This window comes from Zalophus californianus, chromosome X (assembly GCF_009762305.2).
Source record: "Zalophus californianus isolate mZalCal1 chromosome X, mZalCal1.pri.v2, whole genome shotgun sequence".
NCBI lineage: Eukaryota > Metazoa > Chordata > Mammalia > Carnivora > Otariidae > Zalophus > Zalophus californianus.
This window is the reverse complement of record NC_045612.1, coordinates 74947632-74955728: the sequence shown is the minus strand read 5'-3', so window position 1 is coordinate 74955728 and position 8097 is coordinate 74947632. Positions and strand designations below refer to the sequence as shown.

Genomic DNA, 8097 nt, shown 5'->3' with positions numbered 1-8097 from the left:
TAAGAAAATAATGTCTGGAACTCTACAAGTAGAAAAGCAACCACTTTCTGTAAGGTAGGAGTTGCGAAGAAGTGAACCTGAGGGGATATATTGGAAAACAAATGGAGGGGGGAGGGAGCCTCAGTAAGCCAGCTGCCAGAAAGTGATATAGCCCTGGAGGGCAAAATCAGAACCCTTAGAAATCTGCTCCAGTGAGAAACATTCCTGCCTGAAAGGTGCTCAGATGGTGAAAAGGGGCAGAAATCTAGGTGGGACAGTGTGCTCTCAGGATCTCTGGAGTCACAGAAATAATGGAGGTACCTGAGCCAGTAGAGTTCCTAAGCATTAGAGCAGGGAAACTGATTATGGGTCAGCGATCCTGGGAGGGGGCTCTCGGCTCGGTTCATCATAAACCACAAGCTGTGGCTTGATCGGCTGACCTCTCTCTGTGTGGGGACCATGCAAAGGACAAGAACACGGGGCCCCTCCACCTTCCCCTGGGAGGGGTGGAGCATGTGTGCACACAACCAGGGGACAACTCTCAGTGCCAGAGTCCTGCAAAAAACAGGAATCCAGCAGCCCTCCACCTTTCCCCAGGAGGGGTGGAGAGGGTGCACACAGGATCCTGTGACCGTTCTCTGTGCCAGGGCCCTACAAAGTGCAGTAACCCGGGATTGTCCACCTTCCCCCAGGAGGATGGGTGTGAGCGCACACTGCAAGAGTCTGCAGAGTTTGGCACACACAAAAAGGAAGACCATTTATCCCTGAGGGTTTACTGAAGAGAGGGGACCCCAATCTTTCCACTCTGGGCTGGAGATTAGGTGTGGCCATTTTTATTTTGATCCTCTAAAGAAGAACAGAAAACTTCAGGGAAAAGCCAGAGGACCAGTTTACACTGATCCCAGTCTCTGTGAAGGGGTGGTGCAACTCTGCCCAGGAAAAGACACCTGAGAAGCAGTGCAGTAGGCCCTTCCCCCAGAAGACCAACTGGAAGAGCAGGTGCATAGCAAGTTAACAGAACATAGAAGACTGCAAAACCCCAGCGCTAAGGGAAAATAATATATAGAATTTGAGGTTTTTCCTCATGATTCATTTATCTTTTGGTTTAAAAATTTCCATTACTTTTTTCTTTTTAACCATTTCAATGTTTCTTATTTTATCAATGCTTTGTTTTTAAGACTTTTTTTATCTTTCACTTTATACATTTACATTTTACACATATGTTCATTTTTGGCTTCCTTTCACTCTATTCAATTTTATTTTTGTATATATATAAGTTTTGCTTTCTTTACAATTTTGGGATTTAGTGTCTTCCAAAACACAGACCAAAATACACTCAAGACCAAGTAGAACACCCTGTTTTGTCCACACTGAGATTATATTCTCTCTTCCCATCCCCCCTTTTTTTCTCTTCTTTTTTCCTTTTTTTTTTTTTTTTCTGGTTACTGACCTCTTCAGATTTGTGTAGTGGGTATTTTGCTTGGGTCGTTGTTGACATTTTTAATGCTGTTCATTTGTTCATCCATTTTTCTCTGAGCAAAATGATGAGAAGAAGGAAATCAGAACAAAAGAAAGAACCAGAAGTAATACTCTGCCACAGATCTAATAGATATGGATATAAATAAAATGACAGAGATGGAATTCAGGATAAAATTAGAAAGTTACTAGCTGGGTTTGAAAAAAGCATAAAAGACACTAAATAATCTCTTAGTGCAGAAATGAGATGTAATCAGGCTGAAATTAAAAATGCTCTAACTGAGATGCACTCTAAATTGGCTTCTCTCACAGGTAGGGTAAATGAGGCAAAAGAGAGATTAATTAACATAGAAGACAAGAAGTGGAGAGGACCCTTCCTAAAATCAATAAAAATAGATCAACACCCAACATAAAATAGGGAAACTTGCAAAATTCAGAGATAAAGAGAAAATCCTGAAGGCAGTTTGAGACAAGAGGTTCCTAACCTACAGAGGTAGGCACATAAGACTGACATCAGACTTACCCACAGAAACTTGACAGGTCAGAAAGGCCTGGCATGATATATTCAGGGTACAAAATGAGAAAAATGTGCAGCCAAGAATATTTTATCCAGCAAAGCTGTCATTCAGAATGGAAGGAGAGATAAAGAGCTTCCAAGACAGACAGAAACTGAAACAATATGTGACAACCAAGCCAGTCTTGCAAGAAATATTAAATGGGACCCTGTAAGGAAAGAGAGACCCCAAGAGTAACATATACCAGGGGCGCCTAGATGGCTCAGTCATTAAGCGTCTGCCTTCGGCTCAGGTAATGCTCCCAGGGTCCTGAGATTGAGCTCCGCATTTGGCTCCCTGCTCCACAGGAAGCCTGCTTCTCTTTCTCCCACTCCCCTTGCTTGTATTCCCTCTCTTGCTGTGTCTCTCTCTGTCAAATAAATAAATAAAATCTTTTTAAAAAAGAGTAACATATACCAGAAAAAAAAAAAAAACAGTCTACAGAAACAGGGACATTACAGGCAATACAATGGCACTAAATTCATACCTTTTGATTGTTACTCTGAGTGTAAATGGGCTAAATGTTCTAATCAAAAGACACAGGGTTTCAGATTGTATAAAAAAGCAAGATCCATCCATATGCTATCTAAAAGATATTCGTTTTAGACCTAAAGACACATCCAGACTGAAAGTGAGGGGTGGAGAATCATTTACCATGCTAATGGACCTCACAAGAAAGCTGAGGTAGGAATCCTCATATCAGACAAATAAGATTTTAAACCAAATACTGTAGTAAGAGATGAAGAAGGACACTATATCATACTTAAAGGGTCTACCAAACAAGAAGATCTAACAAGTATAAATATTTATGCTCCTAACTTGGGAGCAGCCAATTATATCAACCAATTAAAACCAAGGTAAAGAAACACACTGATAATACTACATTAATAGTAGGGGACTTCAATACCCCACTCATAGCAATGGACAGATCATCTAAGCAGAAGATCAACAAAGAAACAACAGATTTGAAGGACACATTGGACCAGATGGACTTCACAGATACAAAGCATTCCATCCTAAAGCAACAGAATACACATTCTTCTCGAATGCACATGGAACTTTCTCACAAACAGATCACATACAGGGTCACAAATCAGGTCTCAACTGGTACGAAAATATTGGGATTCTTCCATGCATATTTTCAGACCACAATGCTTTGAAACTTGAAATCAATCACAAGAGGAAATTTGGAAATAACTCAAACACAAGGAGGTTATAGAGCATCTTATTAAAGAACGAATGGTCAATCAGGAAATTAAAGAAGAATGAAAAAAATATCATGGAAACTAATGAAAATGAAAAAGGAACTGTTCAAACCTTTGGGATACAGCAAAGGCAGTCCTTAGAAGGAAGTACACTGCAATACAAGCCTCTCCTAAAAAAAATAGAAGAATCTCGACCAGCTTTTCTCTTCTGCTTCAGTCACTTCCTTCCTCAGTCTCTTCCTCCTCGGTGTGTTGAAGAAGATAACTGGGTCTGGACCGATGCTGCACCAGCTTTTCCTCAGAAAAGAAAAAAAAAAGGCAGATAGGCAGCAATGAATGTGAATCATGAAATTAACCTCTTAGTGGAGGAAATTCATCGTCTGGGTTCAAAAAATGCTGATGGGAAGTTAAGTGTAAGATTTGGGGTCCTCTTCTGAGAAGACAAATGTACCAACCTCTTTGAAGCATTGGTAGGAACTCTCAAAGCTGCAAAACGAAGAAAGACTGTTACATAGCCAGGAGAGCTACTTTTGCAAGGTGTTCATGATGATGTGGACATTATATTGCTGCAGGATTAATGTGGTTTGCATATCTTTGTTTATTGTTATTTTTTGTTTCTGGTAAACTGGAATATTAAGTCAAAGGACAAACACGAGCATACTTAATGTATTTTTATAGAACTTTGTAAACAAAAGGAGACTCTTATTTTAAAAGTCTGTCTTTTTTTATACCTTGAAAGAAAATTTATATATTACACTGTCAAATAAACAAAACCTATTTTTTTCCCTCAGGAATCTGATTGGAAAAATGTAGGCATTGAGGCTTTTTTGGTAGGGGTGCAATGGTGTTTCATAAATCATTCTTAGACAATTTCTACAGATATTTGACATTCCATAAAAGCAAGAGGCAAAACTGAAGACCAGCTTCCACAAGGAATATTGTAATGTTTATGTAATAAAAACATGTAACTATGTTAAAAAAAATAAATAAATAGAAAAAAATAGAAAAATCTCAAATACACAAGATAACTTTACATCTAAAAGAGCTAGAGAAAGAATAGCAAATAAAGCCTAAACCAAGCAAGAGAAGAGAAATAATAAAGTTTAGAGCAGAAATCAATGAAATAGAAACCAGAACAGTAGGACAGATCAACAAAACAAGAAGGTGGGTCTTTGAAATAATTAGATAAACCCTTAGCCAGTCTTATCAAAAAGAAAAGAGAAAGGACCCAAATTAATAAAATCATGAATGAAAGAGGAGAGATCATGGCCAACACCAAGGAAATTCAAACAAAGTTAAGAACATATTATGAGCAGCTATATGCCAATAAATTAGGAAATATGCAAAAAATCGATGCATTCCTGGAAACTTATAAACTCCCAAAACTGAAACAGGAAGAAATAGAAAATGTGAACAGACCCATAACCAGCAGGAAATTAAAGCAGTAATAAAAAAAATCTCAAAACAAAAAACACACGAGTGCAGGGCCAGATGGCTTCCCGGGGGAATTCTACCAAATATTCAAAGAAAAAAATAATACCTATTCTACTGAAGCTGTTTCAAAAAATAGAAACAGAAGGAAAACTTCCAAACTCATTCTATGAGGCCAGCATTACCATGATCCCAAAACCAGGCAAAGACCCCATCAAAAAGGAGAACTACAGACCAATATCCCTGATGAATGGATGACAAAATACTCAGTAAGATCCTCACCAATAGGATACAACAGTACATTAAAAGGATTAGTCACCATGACCAGGTGGAATTTATGCGTGGGATGCAAGGTGGTTCAACATTCACAAATCAATCAATGTTAATAGATCACATTAACAAAAGAAGAGACAAGGATCATATGATCCTCTCAAATGATGCAGAAAAAGCATTTGACAAAATACAGCATCCTTCCTGATTAAAACTCTTCAAACTGTAGGGATAGAGGGAACATACTTCAATATCATAAAAGACATCTATGAAAAGGCCACAGTCAATGTCATTCTCAATGGGGAAAAACTGAGAGCTTTTCCCTTAAGGTCAGGGACATGACAGAGATGCCCACTCTCACCACTGTTGTTCAACATAGTACTGGAATCCTAGCCTCAGCCATCAGACAACGAAAAGAAATAAAAAGCATTCAAACTGGCAAAGAAGAAGTCAAATTCTCTCTCTTCCCAGATGACATGATACTTTACATGGAAAACCCTAAAGACTCTACCTCCAAATTATTAGAACTCATACAGCAATTCAGCAACATGGCAGGATACAAAATCAATACACAGAAATCAGTTGCATTTCTATACACTAACAATGTAACTGAAAAAATGGAAATTAAAGAATCGATTCCATTTATGATAGCACCAAAAACCATAAGATACCTAGGAATAAACCTAACCAAAGGGGTAAAGGATCTCTACTCTAGAAACTACAGAACACTTATGAAAGCAATTGAGAAAGACACAAAAAGATGGAAAAACATTCCATGCTCATGGATTGGAAGAATAAACATTGTGAAAATGTCTATGCTGCCCACTGCAATCTACACTTTCAATGTAGTCCCTATCAAAATACCATCGACATTTTTGGAGAAATGTCTGTTCATGTCTTCTGCTCAAACAAACTGTTTGTTGTTGAAGGGGAGGTGGGTTGGGGGTTGAGTTAACTGTGTGATGGGTATTAAGGTGGGTATGTGATGTGATGAGCACTGGGTGTTATATATAACTGATGAATTATTGAACATTACATCTGAAAGTAAAGTTGTATTATATTTTTGCTAATTTAATTTAAATAAAAAAATAATAAAATAAATTAAATTAAATGACCCTAGTAATTTTGTGTTCATTTTCATAATCATCATCATCATTATCATCATCTTATTAATAATAATAGAAGGTTACATTTAGTGTTTACTTCCAACATTGCAAATACTATGCTTTAGATGCATTATCTTAATTAATCTTCATGATAAGCCTAAGAGGTAAATACTGTATTTGCACCATTTTACAGATGAGAACATTGAAGTCCAGAGACTGAGAGATTTACTCAAGGCTACTCATGCAGGATAAGAAGCAGAGCTGGAATTTTTTTGAGAACTATTTATTCCAAGGCCTCTACTCTTAATAATGCTACATCATGCTGCCACCTGAACAGCAATGTTTCTGACTAAAGAATAGTATCCCATTTAGGTTGGCAGTTTGGAAATAAGCTATATTTTGCTAATTCTTTTAGATACTCAGAGACACTTCATAGTTTTATTTTTAAATTCTTAGGAGTGGATGACAAAAATCTTGGGAACAATTTAGAGAAACACTAGCAGGATGCTCTGATAATATACAGAACTTCCTATCTTTAACCCACCCTCTTCAACACAAATTAACCTGAATTTTAGAGCCTGGTACAAATATTGGTTCCACCTCTTCTTTCTTTCTTTTTTTTTACTTTGCAATTTGGAGATTTAATAAATGGTTTTTAATGACAGCATGGTGACAACTTTTACTCAAAAGGTAATAATCACAACGTACTTTTGTAAAAAGTGGGAGAAGGCAGCAACATACACACATACCCATGTGTGTAACGCACGCCCCCTTGCCCCCAGTGAAAATCATCTGAATTTTACATTCCAATAACTGTCTCCTACAGATCAATATGCCACCTCTTCTTTCTCACTTTGTTTTGCATTTATAGAATGTAAATAATTAATCTTCCTGATAGCCAGCATTAAGCATCATGATGCTAAGTGGAGGATAGGAGTACTTACATCTTTTGCTCACATCTTCCTCAGCCCATGGAAAAGGCTGAACATGAAACGTAATGAAGGACCCTAAACTGTCCCATGTTCCTCAAATAGTCCGTGTTTGTGGAACATTTCCAAAAATACCAGAATTTTGAGTCATACACTTGAAAGACTTCAAAGACAAACAAAACAGTAGCAAAAGCAAGTTTTAGAAAATTGAAATAAAGCTTTTAATTTATCATGGCATATGAAGATATAAACTGTACATATATATGTATATATGACATTGATCATTTTTATTCTGAAAGTAATAGCAGTATGCCAAAAGTAATTTCAAGCTAATTATAAAGTCTTATTTAACATGACTTTTGAGTCTAGCTCTTTTTATTCTTATTTTACCATTAGGAAAATACAGGATAAAGCCACTTTCATTTGGCATACAAGCTCACTAACTACATTATTCCTTTTCTTACCCTTATTGTTAGTAAGAGTTTGCAATTCTTATTTGCAGATATATGACATTAAAAATAGCAGAAGAATTATCAATGATATTAATGTACCTGTATCTCAGTCATGTCTCATTATTTTAGCAGAAATTTTACCGTCTTGGTCATACTCATATAGTATACTTATGAGACCAAGTTCATACTTGCATGAGTAAAACCACAGGCATTCTTTGGCAAGTTCTTTACCTTATATCATCCCTCTTCTCTCTTATTCTCAGTGAGTTCTACCTGCAAAAGCAAATGCAAATTCTGTTTGGAAAAACACACTTTAAAATATGGTCTCAAGGAATTCACATTAGAAGGAAACTTACAAGAAACATTAACTCTTGGTTTTTCAAAAAATATTATAAAACAGGTATACAAGCTACCATGAAAAAAGTCAGCAGAAACAATAAACTATAGATGCAGACTCACAAAGATGTTAGATACTAGACTTATTGGAAATAAAATAAGAAATAAACAGATTTAATATTTTTTTAAAATGAAAGCATAATGACAGAAAACTATAAAAAATGAGCAGGTGTTATTAAAAGAAAAATAGAACTAAGAACAAAATGTTCACTAAAATAAGAAATCAATAAACAAAAGTGAAAAGAGAATTAGTGAACTGAAAGTTACATGTGAATTATCAAAAATGCATCACAGAAAGA

General features: G+C 36.4%; 1 pseudogene; it reads left to right on the top strand.

Annotated features, from left to right (window-relative positions):
• Positions 1-3546: 3546 nt before the first annotated feature.
• LOC113931050 lies at positions 3547-3792 on the top strand (annotated as a pseudogene).
• Positions 3793-8097: the final 4305 nt, after the last annotated feature.